The sequence below is a fragment of the Podarcis pityusensis genome (genome assembly GCF_964106645.2).
Source record: "Podarcis pityusensis genome assembly, chromosome: 1".
Taxonomy (NCBI): Eukaryota; Metazoa; Chordata; class Lepidosauria; order Squamata; family Lacertidae; genus Podarcis; species Podarcis pityusensis.
In genome coordinates, this window is record NC_138028.1 from 55,124,584 (window position 1) to 55,144,620 (window position 20,037).

Genomic DNA, 20,037 nt, shown 5'->3' on the forward strand with positions numbered 1-20,037 from the left:
AAATAAGGCTTACAATCCCTAGGAACAGCTTAATTAGAACCACCAGATAAATTACAAGTGGTTTTAAAATGAGGGCAATGAGAAGCCAAATGGGAAAGAAGGCACTAAAGTAGAAATAAGTTGGGTTTTTCTCCCCCTTTTAAGTCAAAGCTATGTGTGATGAGCCAAACTTTCTGTTCATTAGAATTATATCAGATGGCAAGGATGCTTAACCTTTGATTTGTAACTATTTCTGAACTTTTCCCAGGGGCCAGGCAATCGCTGATCTACATTATGTTGATGAGCCCCAAATAGAAAGGTTATGCTGCACAATTCAAGAAGTCCATTTAAGTCATTGGTTATAGTAGGTGGGTGCTTACCCATTACTAGCCAAAAAGAATTAAAAAAATCAGCACCTCTATAGTAAATGTGAGTAATATAGAAAAGAATAAACTTCTTGCTATTCCCATATTTAATTTTTGGGAAGGGTACTTTACTGGGGGTTTTTTCATCTGCTAGCAGTTAAAAATAATAAATTTGTTCACATATTACAATGAACACAAAGGTACAAGAAATCTCTACACACCATAGAAGTGTTTGCTTTGTATACATGGATACATTCACTGAATGTTGCACATGAATCACTGTACAAATTTGCAGCTGAACCGATTATCACACTCTCTGAATGTAATGTGTGAAACATGCAATGGTTTACTGGTAAATTTTGAACTGCAGGAGTTCATCATGGTAGCCCTGAAAGCTTCTCTCACAAGTTCAAAAATGAAAGGTGTTGTGTTGAGCCATTATTACACACACATAAACACCAAAGAAAAGCAAAGTATAACATAGCATAAGGATCAGCAGGACTGTGATGTTGCGCCTCCTGTTTACTTCTTACTGCTTAGATTCAACTTTTAAAGCACTTTGAGCTCCAACAAAAGCCAACTGAAATGTAACATTTACCTTTTAATTAAAAATGCAAGCAATCTTGCAAAGAAACATTACCCTTTAAATTGCTGGTGTGAAACAGGAACCTCATCAAATAAAAGGAAAGAAGTATACAACCTCTGCTTGATTATTTTCCTCATTCTTTGACTCCCTTTATGCCAATCTGTCACAAACTTGAAAGCCTCATTATCATCTCATTCACTTGCGAGAGCAAAGCTAACCCATCAATTAATTCAGAACACCTGCTGATAAGTGACGCCTTAGTTACATCTGTACAACCCTCTCTTCCTTTAAAAAAGTGCCCAGGGTAGCTAACAATAGTTATGATGTCATCAATCCTGCTTCAAAAACAATCCTGGAGGCATGTTGTACCATAATTCCAGCACCCACTTCTTCTGCTTTCTTCCCCAACACAACCTCCAGGGCTTTCTCTGCCACATGCTTAATAGATTGATGCATTTGCACCATTCCTCCCTTCTTTTGCACACTGAAGGTCTGATACATGTGTCTTCTTTTGAGTCTTTTAGCTTGAAAATGTGACTTTCCCTAGGAAGTGCTCTGATGTGGGGGGGGGGGGGATCTGGGTATATGGAATTACCTTATATGGAATCAGACCATTGGCCTGATAATCCCACTATATGTCTTCTCTGTCTGGCAGATCTCCTGGATCTCTGCCAGGGATCTTTCGCAGCCCTGCTACCCAGCTGGAAATCCCAGTCACTATGCTTGCAAAGCACATGCTATTTCTGTCACCTTTGCCCTCCTCCCTTTGAAAAAATAGGATCCATATGATCTTTTCATTATGGATTGAGAGCCAACCCATAAAGGGTTATGTCACACAATTCCAGTATGTGCCTAATATCTGAGTGGCTAAGCCAGAAGTCTTGACAAAAAGGGAGGGGGAGAAACAGAATGATGGAGGTCGAGCGGGTTGTGGAACTGAGTAAATGGACAACTGCTAGAGTTGGCACATGGCAGCTATAATCATATCATTTTTGGCACAAGTCCTCTACGAAGGCTCTTTATCACAGCCCATAGGCACAAATTGCCCAGCTGTGACACATTACCAGTTCAATAAAAATAATAATATAATGCATCTGTGATCATTTAATATAGTATTCAGCACTGATGAGGTATTTGCCAAAAAGGGCATATGGGTGTTAATGATAACTCTTCCATCCTCCCCGTCTCAATATATTACACACACACACACACACACACACACACACACACACAACCTATCTAAATGCTGGATCATCTAATAAAGCAACTTCTCTGCATTTGTAAGGCATGACTCATGCCAGAAGCTGAAGCTCTGGTTTTTCAGACCAGGAGTATTCTAAAGTGTGTGGAAGGGGAATCACATTGCTGGTCCCTTCCCTGACATTTGTGCATTGCGACCATGCCCCTTCATATGTTTCGCAGCACATTATCTTGCAAAGAGGCACTTGCCCATGTACAACTGTGTGCATGTAGGTGCACCATTCATTGACAACCAACAATCATTCAAGTGTCTGGATTGTGTGAGGTGCCTACCCATGTACAGCTATAGACATGTACGTGGGTATGTACTGTATGCTGGACACAAAACAGCAAGAATTAGGGCCAGAGGCATGTGCAATGTTGTGGGTGAGGACTAACAATGTGGCGCTAGAAGCATTTAACATATTTCTGGAGAAGGTTTGCATAAAATTGTAATTCCAGAGAGTGGTAGTCAACCTGTTTAAGACTAATTTCTTTAGTTCAGCATATGTTCATAGAATAATAGACTTCTAGGGTTGACCTACTCATCTAGTCCAGCTCCCTACAATGCAGGAATCTCAACTAAAGCATCCATGACAGATGACCATCTAAGCTCTGCTGAAAAACATCCAAGGAAGGAGCATCCACCACCTTCCAAGGGAGTCCATTCCACTATTGAATAGGTCTTACTGTCAGAATGTTTTTCGTGATGTAACTTGTAACTTGAATCCATTTATTTGGGTTCTACCCTATGGAACAGGAGAAAACAACCTTGCTCCATCTTCCATGTGACAACTCTTAAGATATTTGAAGATGACTCTCATATCTCATCTTACTCTCCTCTTTTCCAGGTGCATGTTACTGACAAAACAAGTAGTTAGTAATAGAAGTAGCCACTTTCAATTATCAACTGAACACAGAAAGAGAGATACATAGATTGGATCCCCAAGTCTTTCTTTGCTGGCATCAAAATGCTTAGGATGGATTGAGTTGGATTGTACCAACAGCTATGCCAATGCACTTACATTTACAGTGGTACCTTGGTTTAAGAACAGTCTGGTTTAAGAACAATTTGGTTTATGAACCCCGCAAAACCAGAAATAGTGTCTTGGTTTGAGAATTTTACCTCAATTTATGAATGGAAGCCAAATGGTGGAAGGGCACCGGCGGTGGGAGGCCTCATTAGGGAAAACTTGCCTCGGTTTAAGAACGGTTTTGGTTTAAGAATGGACTTCCGGAACGGATTAAGTTACTAAACCAAGGTACCACTGTATATTCATCAGGTGTTTGGGGAGTAAACCATAGGCTGAAATAATTGCAAAACATTGTTCTTACAATGGGACCTAACTAATTAGGCTGCCTTGGGATTCAAATAGCATTGTGGCAGAGTTCAGCTATGTCTATCTCTTCTTCTTCTTCTCCTTCTCCTTCTCCTTCTCCTTCTCCTTCTCCTTCTCCTTCTCCTCCTCCTTCTCCTCCTCCTCCTCCTCCTCCTCCATCATCATTGCAAAGCTTTGGTAATGAAGCTGAATGAATGCAGACGGAGAAATAATAACAGATGACTTGTTTGTGCAAGCTGAGAATTGCAAGGTTTTGTATTTGCTTTTTAAAAATGCTATTTACTATATGACCTAATCACAATTTCATACTGAGTGACTTGAAATGCAATGAGAATAATTCTGAAAATATCTCAGTTCTTTCATTTTGTTTAGAACTAGCTAAGCGAAACTCTTAGTTAATATCTTTGGTATTTAAATCTACTCAGTCTCAATAAAAATGGGACCTGGCATGTATAAAATGTGCTAGTAAGATTTATGTTAGATGTTTAAAAAGAATTAGGAGCAATGAAGCCTTTGATGACTTTTCTGCTACATTTTTACTGCATACTTATGAGGAAACAACATAGATAAACATGAGAACATCTTAGTGATTTCAATTCAAACTAGAGGTTTATTTTCCTCAGCTACTTCTTAGCTCATCCTTTTTCAAACCTAGTGCCCTCCAGAAGTTTTGGACTTCAATTCCCATCAGCTCCAGCCAACTCAGGTTGCAGAAGTCTGTCTTAGCAATAATTCCTTTCCCTAAACAGCTTGCAATGGAATCTTACATGTTTGAGATAAAATCTCATTTTGCTATAGAAAATTCCATATTCAACATATCAAATTCCATACTCAGCATGCACCTAATATCTGATAGCTTGATTTTTTTTAAAAGCCGCATATAAATAATTAGGCTGCCAGACAATACTCAAAAGTAATTTTTAAATCAAAGTCTCAAATTATATTTCCCCTACTGGGCTTTTTGCAAGAAGTTTGCACCATGTTTTAGAATTGCCTCACTTTTTCTATCTCATTTCAAAGTTTCTTTTAAAAAATACTGTTGGTGTTCCATCATGGACTGCCTTTGTTGAGTATAGATTAAATGATTCCTGTACACAATCTACTAAATTTAATGAAACCCTGTTATCTAAATCTTGATTATCCAAATCCTCCTGTTAATCTGAATCACAGAGTGTCCTCACTATGAACCTCTTCACCCATATAAACAGCCCCTTTAGTTATCTAGAGCTCTGAGCATCCAGATGTTTGAAATATTCCCTGGCTATTTACTTAAATAGACATGTTCTCAATTAGAAATTCACATAGGATCTTTCTGTATTGAATGCTTGGTATTTTGTGTGCCAATATGACAGGATGTATATTTTCCCCAGCTAGTATCATTACATCAAGCTATATCATTACGGCTTGATGTAATGACACTAGTTGGGAAAAATCACAGAAAACTTTACAGAACTGCCTTGTTGAAATATGATTTACAGTCATGTCTATCCTAGCCTTCATTTACCTTAGTAAATTCTCTAGCAGCAATTGTGTTCTTTTTCAGCTCTTACCACTTTGATTGCTGCTGTCAATATAGCAATTATAATAATGAATGTTGTCAGTCAAGGTTTCCTGCCCTCCAGACACTTAGTTAAAGCCACTGCGGTTACTGGTCTGGAAAAATGTCAAGCACTTGGCACCTGTAAATTTGAAGATAGTACCAGGAATTTGAAATCTAGTCCAACTTGAACTGCTTTTTCTCTTTCTTTATCCTGTTGTTTAACCTTGCTCTTCTTGCTTAGCAATGCTTTACTTGTTTAAACTGTTTTCTTGACACTTCAAAAAATATATATATTTATATTTTACCTTTCCTCCTAGGAATAGAAGGCAGTATATATGGTTCATAATAATAATAGTAATAATAATAATTAGACCCCGCCCATCTGGCCGCCCCCCCCCCCAGCCACTCTGGGCAGCTCCCAACAGAATATTAAAAACACGATAAAAGATCAAACATTAAAAACTTCCCTAAACAGGGCTGCCTTCAGATGTCTTCTAAAAGTTAGATAGTTGTTTATTTCCTTGACACCTGGTGGGAGGGCGGTCCACAGGGTGGGCACCACTACCAAGAAGGCCCTCTGCCTGATTCCCTGTAACTTCACTTCTCACAGTGAGGGAACCGCCAGAAGGCCCTCGGAGGAGGACCTCAGTGTCTGGGCTGAACGATGGGGTGGAAACGCTTCTTCAGGTATACTGGGCCGAGGCCGTTTAGGACTTTAAAGGTCAGCACCTCACTCTGTGAGGTAGATCAGACTGAGTGATAGTGACTGTCCCAAAGACATCACACTGGCTATTGTGTGGGTTGAAATCCAGTGTTCTCATTCCAACTGTGAATGTATTTTTTATTTTTTTGATACAGTAAACATGCTCGCTTGAAGACAAAGAAAGGGAGGCAATTCTCACCCATTTGTCCCTCTTGCCACTACAACCATCCACATGCCCCAAAATCTCATCCAGAGTGTTGTGGGCATTGGAAAGCGAACAGCACATTGGAGAAAATCACCTACTCTTCTTTTTACATCAGCAGACTGCTTTGCTGGATCCAGAGCCATTATGTGAGCAGAATGATAGCACTGGGTTTCACCCCAACTACCATACCACTCAGTAACTTGTTAACAAGTTGTTACAAGTAGATTAAGGCTAACAAAAGCCTCTTAAAATGAAGGTGCTCTGTGGTGTTATTTGCGTCGGTGAATAGAAAGCACAATGCACCTCTCTGGTGTGTGTTCTGTCAAAAAAGCTTTCAGGAATTAATGGGAGTCCATAAAATGTTTTCAAAAGGTTAGTATTTATGTTTACATAAGCTGTTAGGGAAAGCCATTAAAAAGAATTAGATGGAATAAGAGAAACAAATTGGAATGCACAAGTTGGAAATCAGATCATTCTTTATATGTGGTGTTGTTTACACCAGAAAAGACCAGTTATGGCTAATAACCACACAGGGAAACCTAGAGGGAAATGGCATATATGCAACCGAATGAGTCTTTAATAAGCTGGATGTAAGTAATTCTCTTCCAAATAATGGCCCTTGCATTATATAAATGGCATCGGACAAATTAGATAGCATTCAAATAACAGCACTTTGAATGAGAACAGAATTAGAAAACATGGCATGCAAAGACAATTTAATCAGGCTATAAAGGAGATATAGAAGCTGATCTCACAAGGTTCTGGGCCCTCCTGAGAAATTCTAAATCTGTGCAAGTGAACAACCAAAACAAATAGCAATTTCAAGAGTACATTAGATGCAGAAATCCTGCTAGAGGGCTATTAGGGCCATTGGGCTACAAGGAAATAAAAGACCCAATCAGAAATTACTCCAGAGGAATGAACTGCATTCTATGCATGATTCTACTGTACTACTGTAAAGTGCTTGTGTGTTGCATCTTTGGCAACCTGGAAGAAGTCATATAAAATGAGATTATTACACAGCATCTCTCTATGGGTTGTTTGTCCAGTGGTGTCATCCCACTCACAGAAAGCTCTTTGATCCATAAAAGGCTTCCGTAAATGGCAGGAGAGGGATGGTTCTGCTCTTCTCCAATCTGCTCCAGAGGATTTGGATTCCTCTGGAATTTTTAGGGAAGTGGCATGAGCCTGGGGTGAGTGGGGATGCTGCAGGAGAAAGGAAGGATTTGCAAAAAGTCACTTCCCTCTCCCTTTCATTTGTGAAAGCTCCTACTGGGACAATGAGCCTTCCATTAATTATGACGTGCAATTGGATACAACTGTGCAGGACCAGAGTCTCTCTATTTTTATTCCTTAAATTTGCACGAATATTTGCATTTCCATGTTTTTAAGCATTTCCTGTAAAAAAAATAAAATCTAGACTTCTTTTGGTGTGAAAAATACTCATTTCCAAACTTCTTTTCTCCTAAAAGAAAGGAGGAAGGTAGTGTAGGGGCTCTACCCAGCAAGTCACTTCTGACTCCTTTCATGTAAGGTAGATTTGTTGATGTGACATCATTAACTCCTAAAGACTCACAGAGTCTCCCTAACTTTTTAATACTAGGAGGGCTTCCAGTCCCCCCTCCATCCCCATAGCCTGCTTTCTTTGGTGTTTTAAAGGAAAAAGGACTGGTGGCTCCCTCATTTGTTGCAGAGATGACACCATTGTGTTCCCCACCCCCCTACTTTAGACCCTTGAAAGGCAGTTTAAAACTGTCAGCTCCTTCAAGAGATGCTCACAGAAACCAAATCCAACAAGAAAAACAATCCTGTGCTCCTACAGAGAAGTTGGAAGGAAGTAGATGTCAGGCTTATTCCCTGAAACATGCAGCGCATAGCTAATTCAGTCAGCAAGTTATTTACTACAGCAGAAGACACCTAATGAGTTGCCTTTGTGTGTGTAATTCTGAAATTTGACAACTCGTTCAATAACTACATTGTGATTGTTGAGTTTCTGGTTTTGCACTTTGTTAGAGTAGAGAAAGCAAAAAGCTGCAGGATACCATGGCAGATGAGTCAACATTAGCTGGCTCTCTTTTCTGCCAGAATAACCTATTTAATTAGCACCCACCAAAAAGAAGGAAAAGGTAAATGAGATTTTTGCCATTTAAACAGTAAGAAAGGCATGCTTTGTGAACTGGTGTCCAAGTGTTAGTAAACTTTGAGCTTGCTGTGGAGGGATCCAGCTGGTATCTGAATAGCATATTCCCCAAACCTGTGAGCTCATTAGTCTGTTTTACAAGTTCTCATTAAGTTTTACTATAGGCCTTTTCTCTAGGAAGTGGGTGTGCAAAAAAATGTAGTAAAACAGTCCGTGCATAAAAATGTCACTAGAACAAAATTAGAAGTTTGTAAGGCAAGCATAATAGATATGCCTTTCTTAACATTTGCTGACATTCCACACTTCTGATGATGGATTCTATGTTTTTAACTGAACACTAGAAAATAAAGCATTGTGTTCCTCTGTAATGTAAACTATTTCAGGTGCATATATCTTTCCACTCCCCTCAGCAATTAACATAAGAAGAGTCTGCTGGATCCGACCAATGACCCATCTAGTCCTGCATCCCACATCAAGCCAGTGACTCACCAGATGGCTTTGGGAAGCCCACAAACAAGACCTGAGCAGAACAACGCTCTCCCATCTTGCAGTTTCCAGACGCTGGTATTCAGAAGCTTCTGACCATGGATGCAGAGAACAGCCATCATGTCTAGCAGCCATTGATAACTCTTTCATCCTGGAACATGTCTAATCCTCTTTTAACAGCACCCAAGCTGGCAGCTATCATAGTCTCAGGCTGAGCAACAACATGCAGAGATCAGTGGACTGGGAGGCCAGCGAGCCTGAAAAGTCTCTGGAGTGTACTTGCCTGGATGCAGAGTCAACATCTGAAGTCAGGCCCAGTCCTAGGATCAGGCGAACAGCAATCCACATGGTCAGATGGTCCCGGGGTCAGGGAATCCAATGATTATGGGGTCAAGGGTCAAGATGAGCAGGAAGCAACAAGGTAGGGCCAGAATCTACAAGCGTTGTTACCTGCATTTGACTGCTGCTGGAAGCTCTGCTTAAGAAGGCTGAAGCCAGCTGGTTCTCATCAGTGCCTTATCCTCTGAGTCTTTGACAGTTGATCAGCTGCATGTGGAGTCACTTCTCCTTCTCCCCCTTCAGGCTGCTGTTCAGCAGGCAAAGCTGACTCCATGACAGTGGCCACTACTGCTTCCTCCAGGAGCAAATTACGCAGCTTAAATGTGTTCTCTGTGAAGAGGTAATTTTTATCTTTCTTGAATCTACCAAATAAAAGGTTTTTTGATGCCCACGAGTTCTAGCATTATGAGAGAGAGGTAAAAACATTTATTTATCCACTTTTCCATGCCAAGCATTATGATATACTTTTATATTGTCACCTCTTAACCTATTCAGTAAACTAAAAAGTCTGAAATGCTGCAACTTTTCCAAAGAGGGGAGCTGCTTCATCTCCTGGATCATTTGGGTTCCCCTCTTCAGTTTCCATGGGCCAAGCTTTCCTTCGTGATGTTCCTTTGGATTAAAATAATATTTATTGATATCACTTAATTTTATCAGCGGAAGGAGCAGTAAAACACCTCACACTGCAAACTTCCAGTTAATTCCATTTCCATTTGTAGAAAAATGTGACTGCCAACTTGTGAGCTTTGGCTCCTGAGCTCTTCCACCCTATGAGCAGCATTAGCAACCTATTGCTCCTTTTTTGCACTAGCAATCTCTTCCAAGAACTTTTTGCAGATGGAGAAGCCAGCCCTTCTCCTTATTCCTTAGGTACCTTCAAAGGTCACAAAATGCCATTTATCTGCCAGCTAAATAGAAAGCTTTGTTGTGCTGGTTCCATGCCACCTCAAAGCACTTCCCCCCTTGTGAAATAAAGTTGAGCTAATTCAGAAAAAGCACTCCAGGAAAAAAAAATGTATGTACTACTGGATTTCCTTGACTACTAACTATACATTATCCAGATCTGTCCTAAATTCACATCTTCTTGTACCTGAGTACACCAGCTAGATATTGCTAAGAGAGAAATCTATTTAAAAAAAATAAAAAATATTTATTGATAGTTTCAGAATTACAGAAAAAAATAAAAAATAAAAAACAACACTACAGTACATAGAAAAGAAGAAAAAAAGCAAAACATAAAAACCAATACAACAATACAGCAAAAAGATAAAAAAGAAGAAGAAAAAGACACAAATCCCATATTACATATCTTTAACTTCCATTTGCTTGTTTCATTGACCTCCTCACGCCTCCCTTTTTGTATTCTAGTTTAATTAGTTATTTCAGCAAATTCTTTCCATCTTTCTCAATTTTTATTAAATAATTTATCTTAACAATTTAACCTATTAATTAACTCAATAAATCCTTTCCATCTTTTCCCCATATTCTGTTATTCAAATTACCTTAATTTATTTAACCTTATCTTACCGTAAAATACCTTAGAGCTTGAAACTTAATACTCAATTATACATAACTCCTGATATCATTTCTACTAGAGCCATATAGTTTCATTCCAACATTTTCCCTAATATTCATTAATTTTAGGCTAATTCCCTAAATAAAAATTTTTCTTTATAAATTTTCTTCCAATCTTCATCCAACGTCTCTTCTTCCTGGTCTCGGGTCATGTCAGTCCTTACTGTCCATTCCATCTAGTCTATCAACCTGGTACTCTTATGTCCGAGGCCCTTAAGTCTCTTCCATGTCCCTTCTGCAGATCTTCTTCTTCTTGTTTATACCTGCACTTTTCCTTGTCTTTTGTTGGTCTCTTTCTTAATTTCTTTCCTTTCTCATTGAGGAGTAGGTCTCTGGGAGGATCCAACCCAAAATTATCTCCGTCTCCCTTCATCAAACCAGCCCATTCCCCACAGTCCCACTCCCCACAGTCATCAATGTAATCCAAAAAATATTTAAGAGCATATTTCAAAGTCTCTCCAAAGTTAAGAACCTTCTCAGCTCCAGACTCCCCCTGGCCCACTCCAATCTTCAAAAACAGCGGCTTATGCTCCTGTAGGGCCTCGGGTCTCTCCATTTGTATTATTTGAGGTGGAAACACAACCTCCTCCATTATCTTCTGCACTTGCCCAATCAATACAGGTTCCTGATTTGGTCCCTGAATGGTTTCTGTATCAATATTCCCTGTTTGTCCACAGTTATTGACCACAACAGTCATCAAATCCATTTTCTCATTCATCAAATCCACCTTCTCATGCATCTGTTCCAGCAAAGCACTTGTCTTGCATAAAGCAAGCACCAAAACTTCCTCCCAGCTCATATTTAGTCAAGGACAAAAGGACTGGTCCCACAATCTTAATCTCACAGCTGTAGAGTCCTCAAGTAGACTGCAGCAACAATTTAGCAAGCTCCCTCTAGAGGAGACAATTTCTATTTGTATCCATCTTTTTAAGGCAAGTACAACAAAGGAAAATTACTTTCATTTTTCAGATATTTTGTTTCTTTAGAATGCAAAAGGCAACATTAGAATCAGTTTATTTCTCTTCTTTAGCTATCTGTCAAAGTATTTCATTCACAGTCAATAAACCTCTCCAGCAATTTCTGTCTCTGACACCCCGTTCCCAGGTTAGAGACGGTGGAAACTTATCTTTCTTCACTCCCTCTCCTGCAGGCATTAAACAAAGTCCCCCCCCCCCTTTTCTCCTGCTTCCAAGGGGGTTTCAGTAGTTATAAATGAAGGAAATTTAGACTTTTTTAACGACTTTCCAGGCTTTAGCTTACAAGGTTTTTGCTTCAGTCTATGTACAAAAAGCGGAAGGCGGACTTCCTGTTTTGAACCTTCCTGCTTCGGTGCCAAATTAAGATATTTCTTGATCCAATTTTCCATTTCTACTCACGGGTACTTGTTTTAAATCCAATTGTCCACAGGAAAAAGTCAGCGCTCTCCGGCAATGGCTATGCGGCTTCACTCCGTGAAAGTAGCAATCAGTTCGCAGCACCGCTCACCTCACTTCACTCCGGAACCCCGAAATGGGGTTCCCCGTGAGAAGGGGGGCGCTCCTGGTGCCATGCCGAACCCCAGGTTCCTCCGCCTGGGATTTCTAGCGGGTCCCCACCTTCGCCGCGGCGGGAAGACCCAGTTTCCACGGAGCCAGTTCCTCCGGTCGGAGGAACTCCGCCATTCGCCGATGGCGCTAACCCGGAAGTCCGAGAGAAATCTATTTTTTTACCCAGTACTGCATTACATATGCTGCATACAAAGTGCTTCCTGAGACTAGTTGTGAGGTCAGTCCTGTGCCAGTGTCCATACAGAAAAAGAATATCAATAAGATTTTTCTGCAAAGACATAACTCCTCCCTTCTTCAATTTCTGTTTTCAGTATTATTATTCTACTCTTCCCTGTTCAGCTAGTAGAAATAAACTGATTGGATTCTCACCCTGCAGAAATCTCCTTAATCCATAGCAACCCCCCCGTGTGTATCAGTTTAATCCATTCTGTCCAAAAAAATTATATTTTCTTTTATATACAATCGAGTTGAATCAACAAGTTAGAACAAGTTAGAACCACCACTTATATAAAGTACAGTGTAAATATAACAACATTTTCATGTGGAAGGTGGCATAAAAATAAGCAAATTATATTCTACTCCCCACCCCAAGTACTTTCAAGTTGATACACATAATCTAAGTATTCTGGTAAAAAAAAAAAAAAAAAATTGAATCAGGGATGCCAATGAGCTGAACCAGTGTGGTTTTCTCTGCCCTTTACAGCTGCAAAATCAGGAAGTGTTCATGCTCTCCTCTTCTCACACTGCCCAGGAACAGGAGAAGCCACACAAGCTGAACCTTTCTCTGAAAGGCTTCTATTAATAGCAAATGAGCAGATTTCCCCATCAGGTGTGGCCAAACTTTATGTAAATGGTGGCAAAATAATAAACAATGAGCTGAACCAATCCACTGTAAAGAGTATGTACGTGGGCTGCTACCCCTACTGTTGTCGTAATCCTTTACAGATCCTGGAGCAGATTAATGCTGAGAAAGCAAGAAATGCCATTGCTCTGTATGTGCGCTGTACCAGTTCACAACCTCAGAGCTGATTTGTAGCCATGGGAATCACAGGGGCAGGCATAAATGCTCTGCTGCTAGACGTTTCAAAGACATTTGACTGACAAGTATCCATCATTCAAGTACTCTGAGCAAGTGATAGTGGAGGCATGATACATTGGGATATATTCTTTTGCCCTGGGAAAGCCTGTATCTAGATTGCAAATGCATTCAACTGAAGGCGCTTGAAGGGCGATGATTTGGAACAGGCTAGTATGGCATAAATCAAATGGGCTTTTCTACACTTTCTCCGGAGACAGTGATAAAATGCCTCTCCCCGCCCCAACTAATATCATCGCCCTGTGTGTCTGAGGGATGTACTTAGGGGAGAGAATACCCAAGCTTTAGAATTCCCTTTTTTACTCTTTCCAGTTCTGTGTCAGTCATGTATTCCTCACAGAAACCCAAGCTATGGTGTTTGTGAAGTGAATCCAAAGAGGGAGCGGGGGAGGTGGTAGGAGGTTGCTTTATGGCTGCTAAATCTTTGAGAGTTACTCAAGACCCTCCTCCCCCTTGGAATAATAATCAAAGGGAGAGAAGGGAAATGCTGTTTAAAATCACTTGCATTGTTTACCAGGAGAGGTTACTGAGGTGGAAAAAGCTATTAGGGCCCAAAGAGGGAGGTCTAGTGCTGGTTACTTTTACTGTCTGAAGCCTTGACTATATCTGATTCATATTCTAGAGGAATGCCCTTTTGTGGCCTGTTGAAAAGCCATAAAGGTTGCTGAAAGCAAGAATGACTGCCTTGCAAGTGCACCCTTTTCTCATTTCCATCCCTTCTGTCTGGCTTTATTGGGAAAGCATAGGCAGCGGCTGTAAGGTGTTTTATCCCTCTGGTTTTTATGGTGTATTATCTGCCCAGCACACTCCTATTGCCAGGCTCACTTCCCTGATGGGCTCACATTAGCATCAGAGCAGAACTCTTATTTGGCTGTCCGGCTGACATGTCACCGGGGCTGGATGCTCAGGAACATGATTTCTATTTTTAAAAAATCCACAAAATTAAGATGGAATTTACAGATAGGATGGGGAATTTTGTCCAGTCCATATTTTAAAGCAATCTGACCTAATTTGTTCCTTTTGGATGCGTGGATCAGAATGCCACTGCCTTTTTCCTGTATTTTGCAATGCAGTTCTCAGCTATATATAAAAAACACAGAATGCATGGAAAATGAGTATATTAGAACAAAATGGGCTGGATTCAACAAATGGGTCTCATTAGCAGAAGCCTGAAGAAAGATTTCTGCTAGTGCAATAGTGCTTTCCTCCTCTCCTCCCCCTGTGCCCCCGAAGCCACCCCAAAATGGCCCAGGGGGAGGGGTAAAGACTACCCCCAGAACACCATGGGGGGAAATAGACATGAGATTGTTCCATCCAGAAAACAGAAATGCTTGTGCTGAGGAGCAATCTCTCCTTAGTGCTATGTTTAATGCTTCCCAAACGTTTTTATTTCACATGTTAATGCACTTGTTAGTAATGAACACACTCAATATCGAATAGCTTAAGCATTGGCTTCTGAAAGCTTCATTCTTACTTATTGGAGAATAACAGGAGTAATATCTCCATCACAGACCAACACAGAGAATCACAATTGATATGCACCAAAGCATTGGTCTGTGGAAATGGGTTTTTCTTATTATAGGTAAATGTCTTTTTCTTCATGTCTGACAAACATTTTGGTACCCTGACAATATTTCAGATAAAACATCAAGAGCCACCCAGATCTCAAATTTCTAACACCTTTTGATAGTATATGGGAATAACCCTGTCAGAAACCTTGGAGAGCTAACAGCAGTCAGTGGAGACAAGAAGTTGAAGCCACCAGATATTAGACTTCACTCATCACGCCCAGCCAGGATGGCCAATGGTCAGAGATGATGGGAAGTATGGCCCAGCAATATCTGGAGGACCACTGCTTCCTCACCCAAATATTGTGAGGTAGATGGACCTGTGGTGTAAAGCAGTTTCATTTCTTCCTATATCGGGGGGTGGGGTGGGGGTCAAATGGGTAAGCAGATTTATGGAGCTGGTGTGTAGAGCATGGACTTTCAATAACAGATTGTTTGCTCCTGTGTCCATAAATGAGAAATGTGATAAAAATGAGGTTTAAAATGCCTTTCAGTGCTAGTTTGCTTTGTGATTTCCATGGCGTAGGAGGAACTGTGGTGAGGCAAATTTTTATTTCCACCACCCAATGTGCAGACCATGAGGCAGTGCGGACCATGAGGTAATGCAGTGATATAAATTCATGTTCATCATCCTGGCAGACATGTTGACATTTGAAAAAACTTGTGAGCCAAGCTTTCTGTTTTAAAGTCAACACAGTTATAAACTGTAATAAATCACTGCAAGTGTCTAGGGCATATTTCAGAGACTTAGGGAACATTTATATAAATGATCAATGAACCGTCGGGTCATCTCATGTTGTGATCCTCCTCACCATAAACATGTGCCAGATTAGTATGTGGTGAGGTCTTTAGGAAGCAGTTAATATAGATGAAATTGTGCTTCAATTACAATAAGATTCTACAGGTAAGTTTGTTGGCTCCAGAAAGAAGTTGGGCTTGACAGAACCAGGAGATCAAATGGAACTGTCAAATGGGTAATGTCACAGACAAAAGCCATTTTCCAGAAGTACAGCATTGCTGTTACTCTGGAGACAGAAATGGATGTGGTAGTGGTAGATTTATGGGATAAAATAGGGGAATTTGATGCCTGTCATGTATGCACAGGAGATACTTTGTTCTATGCTGTGTAGCAGTTTCTACATTTCTCAGTACAAATTAGCAATAGGTTTTCAGGCAATAGTTCTGTGCTAAATGTTGAACACTTTTTGCCCATGTTTCTCACACATCATCATCATCATCATCATCATCACTACACTGCCCTTCATCTGAGGATCACAGGATGGTTTACTAACACAAATAGCACAAAAATACATAATTTTCTCTCTCTCTTGATATGAAACAGGAAGGAATTTCCTGAGGTTTTTGTGAGGGGGGAGGGAAGAGGGGGCTGGAGCATTAGAGCAATTTAGAAATTCAAATTGTAACCAAATTGTGGGTCACATTTTAATTGGATGTTGGTCCAGTTAAGCTTCTCCCCTTCTAATTCTGCTAATTGGCACAATTTACCAGCCATTTATGTGGTATTTATAATCTGTTTAATTTTTTTTAAAAAATTCAAAATATTGGTTGTTAGGCCAAACAAGGTGTCACTTTGAAATTCATCTTTTAATTTTATTCTCAGAATTCCCCATCTCTTTGTTTTTCTTTTTAACTAAACACAAGCATCCACAATTACCATGAAGATCAGATTAAGAACTAGAAATGGATGAGAAATTTGGAACAATTAACATTTAAAGGTGAACCTGCCCAATTTTTGCTTCCTGAAACAATTCACAATACTCCACATTTTGCAATGCAGTTCTCCAGCCAAGGAATGTGAAAAAAAAATGCATATACTAGGGGTAAAGTATGCCTCAAAACATAACAAATAGCAATCCATTATAACAGGCCAAATCTCTTGCAGAAAGATGTATATTAAGCAAATGTACACAGCAGTGTGATACTTGAGCACTAAAATGTTGATAAATTTTCATTAGAACTAAATAATAATAATAATCACAAACTGATTTGGAAATGAGGAGAACTGCACTAAGGACTGGAAGAAATGAGAAGCAGAAAGAAACCAAAACCAACAGATTTACCCATCCTTAGTCAGGGCCATGATCCCCATATCCCCAGCATCATTTTCCTACCAACAAACTCTTTATTTCTCCTACAACTGCATTGCCTTTCTTTTTCATTTATTGTTTTTCTTCCACATCAGATTTCTATCTTTTGTGTTATGCTCACAGAGATGTTAATTTGTGCTCTTAGAAATACCACATTTGTCATCTGGCGGCTGGGCAGTCACACTCCTTCGGCAAGAGTCCAGCTGCTGTGTCCCTCGATTGCAAAGATATTGTGCAAGTTAAGGCAGGAAAGTTAACTTGCTGCCTCCATGATTTTTGAACAGTGTTTGTAGATAGCATCAGCTCATCTTTTAAAGATTTTCAGATCCTAGGCTACCCATTAAGAAAGAGATGATTGTTTTGATTTAATTTTATATGACATTTTTTTCTTTCTTTTATCCCATACTTTCTCATTCCTATACCTGCTTTCCATTGTAAATCTGAGAACAATCTCTTAAACAGAATTAGTTCTAAAAATATAGTCTATCCTTACCCCACTGCACAATCAAGATGGCAATGCTAACCCCACTTACCTTGGGATAAACCCCACTGAATTCAATAGCAGTTCTGAGTAGACAATATTAGGACTGCACTGTAAGCCCTGCAGAATTATCTTAAAGATGCTATAGGTATGAGCAATGAAGAATTAAAAATATTATCTATTCTATTCCATTTTGGTTTATCATCACTCCCTGCCTCTGCACATTTACAATAACACCCAGAAAACCTTTCTTCCAAACATTAACTGGGTTTTCTTCTGTTTGATTGTATTTTATAGCATTATTTTACTGTATGTTGCCCTGATCTCATTAGGGAGGAACAGTGAGTTGCAAATAATTTTAAATAAATAAATCTTACCTGTTTGTTTTTATGTGACTCTCCCTGGCTTTTTCCTAACTCCTTGCTATATATACTAAGCCATCTCTCCAGGCAAATCTCTGCCAAATTATTTTCTGCTGCTTTTCTATATCCACAGTTGCTGTTGCTTTTATTCTATGCCACATTTCTGAAACTTGTTATTCCATGTTTATGTAAGCTGCCCTGGGAATCCGATTGAAGGTCATGAATAGATACAAGTTGTTGTTGTTGTCGTCGTCGGTATTTTAATTGAATAAGCAGATTTTCAGGTTTTAACAGAGAATGTAACATGACCACTGTAGAACCATCCCAGCCGTTCTAAAATTGAGAAACCTGCTACTGTCAAGTTTACTACCAACAGCTTATATTCAATGACTAGCAAAGAATTAGAAGTAAAAGTACTTCTGACAGAAAATAAGTTTGTGTCATTAATACTGAAACACTCCAGCTTTTTCCCTCATGGAGTGTTTCTTAATAAAAATACAGTTTTCATTTTCCATCATATCTCAACTTTCATTGACACTGAGTTCAGGGAATACCGTATTGTTCCATGTATAAGACTAGGTTTATTTCTTTAAAAATGTCAAAAATTAGGGGGCGTCTTATACACTGATACATCTCCTCCCATTTTCTTAAATCTGAATCCCCCAAAATAGGAGGCATCTTATACATGGGGGTGTCTTATAGACAGAAAAATACGGTAAGTTGTCACAGGAACCCCCAATATCAAGTGTCCTTGCTGAGGATTCATAATATATGCTACCACATACATTGGTACCTCGGGTTACAAACACTTCAGGTTACAGACGCTTCAGGTTACAGACGCTTCAGGTTACAGACTCTGCTAACCCAGAAATAGTACCTCGGGTTAAGAACTTTGCTTCAGGATGAGAACAGAAATTGTGCTCTGGCAGCGCAGCAGCAGCAGCAGGCGGCCCCATTAGCTAAAGTGGTGCTTCAGGTTAAGAACAGTTTCAGGTTTAGAACAGACCTCCAGAACGAATTAAGTTCTTAACCCAAGGTACCACTGTATAGAGAAACTCAGAACTTTCATTTGTTGTAGACAGGGAGTGACTAAGGTTAAAAAAAACCCACACAGACTCAGTCATGTTGCCCCACTACTCATTTCAGTGGGGGAGTTTGTCACAACAGATTCTCTCCTTGTCTCTTCAGTCTGAGCCAGGTGATTTGGCTATCTTCAGCTCGTCCTCAGCCACCAAACTACTCAACCTTCTTCTTTCATATCCCCCAGTCCACTTCTGTCTGGCTCCTTTTTTCCTGCTTAATCACAATGCTCAAACTCCTTGAACGCTCCTGTTGGCCAACATCTGACTTTGTCTGTCTGTCTGTCTGCCTCCACTAGTCCAGCCCCAGCCATTCATGCTGTCTGGCTGAAAATTCCACATCTACGTCCACCAATCAAAATATGCATAGCTTCAACCCCTCTTTTGCATGCTGAGTATCTCACCACCAACTTGTCCTCAGATCTGTCTGTTAAGGCCCCAGTCCTAGTTAAATCACCCTTTCATTGAGCTAGCATGAAAACTTCCAAACGTATAAAGTACATTGCTTTATACCATATAAATTAAAACTTCATTCCCATCAACACGATATCTTCACAAGGTCTTTAATGACACCTTGAGGAAGTGGTGGTATACCTTAGGAAAATAGAATCACACCTCCCCAAATCCCTCACTTCAATAAGGAAATGTGGATATTTTTGCAGCATAAACGTATGTTCAAGCACAATAAAACTGGCCTTGCTCAGAGACAGAGCCTCTCACCATGGCAGCTAGCTTTTCTTACTAGCTTCTTAAAATATGGTAAATATGTAAGGATTGAATAATTCAGTCTCTGTGCATAAAAATAAAATTGTATAGATGATTATGGAAGTCCAGTATATGTGCCAATAAACAGCACCATGGACAGATCCAGGATTGATGTCATTTATTGGATTCGAGCTGGCTCTAAAGGTCATGAAACCTTATTTATACAATATATAACATTGTTACAGTCTAATAGTAAAAAGGTAGCTGGTTCACTTCTGGGGTTGCTGTTTGGTTTGTTCTGATTTCAACACCCCTGCTAATTAAAAGTAACATCACTTTTCTTTTATTGGCTGTCTGATTCCCACCCCCACCCTCCAAGCACAAGCTAACAAAATGAATTTCAATAGGGACAAATGTAAGGTTCTGCACTTAGACAGGAAGAACCAGATGCACAAATATAGGATGGGGGACATCTGGATGGGGTACAAGTGGAAAGGATCTAGGGTTTTGGTGGACCACAAGCTTAACATGAGTCAACAGTGTGATGCAGCAGCAAAAAAAGCTACTGCTATTCTAGGCTGCATCAACAGAAGT